The sequence below is a fragment of the Carassius gibelio genome, chromosome B25, assembly GCF_023724105.1.
Source record: "Carassius gibelio isolate Cgi1373 ecotype wild population from Czech Republic chromosome B25, carGib1.2-hapl.c, whole genome shotgun sequence".
Classification (NCBI taxonomy): domain Eukaryota; kingdom Metazoa; phylum Chordata; class Actinopteri; order Cypriniformes; family Cyprinidae; genus Carassius; species Carassius gibelio.
In genome coordinates this window covers 12,335,978-12,336,818 of record NC_068420.1, presented here as the reverse complement: position 1 = coordinate 12,336,818, position 841 = coordinate 12,335,978, and positions in this window count along the sequence as shown.

The following is an 841-nucleotide window of genomic DNA, read 5'->3' as shown; positions in this document are numbered from 1 at the left end:
GTTCCCGTCAAAAAAAGCTTGCAGTGAAACTCTAGTAATACTTCTGTTTATACTGATGATTTTGACAGTGAGGGCGAATTTAAAAAATGTTGACCCAGTTTACAACCCCTCATAAACTTGTCAAGCAATGAGGCGAACGAAGCGAGATTTCCTTTGTAAAGATGTTATTAGAAAGCAAAGAATGTTTGCTCCTGACAAAATATTTGCCACAATACCTCATCCAAAATAGCCTTGTTTTTCCAGAAAAGAATCCTTCCTGGCTTTGCCCATCGGGTGCTGCTGTTTTCCTGCCATTCTTTAGACTATCACTTGATTCTCTCCTGCCTTCCTGCTTTGAGCCTCAAGAGCCTCTATATTAGTGTGTCCCAGTCAATCAGAACCAAAGAGAGTTTGTATGAAGGGACTATTTGGCAAAGGTACAAAAAATGATAATATAAAAAAAAATTCTCAAATATATTTTTCAATATACAAACTTAAAATAAAATCTAAAACGTGTTAGTAAAATAATGATATTAATTATTTTTACATATATTTAATTATTTTATACCTTTAAAATAAATACATAAACACATAATACACTAAAATATTATTGTTTAATTATATTGTTCATTATATTATTTATTATATTATGATAAATACATCATTATTATAAAATATAATATTATTTAATATGAAACATATTAACATTTTATGTTTAATGTGTGCTTTTTTTAGAAGATTAAAGAATGTAGATGAATTCCAGTTTGTTTAGTTGGGGAAATATCCAAAGATTTTAACCATTTCTGAAAAGCATATTATGGAGGTTTCATAACAAAACAAAACATTCTTCATAGGCAATAAG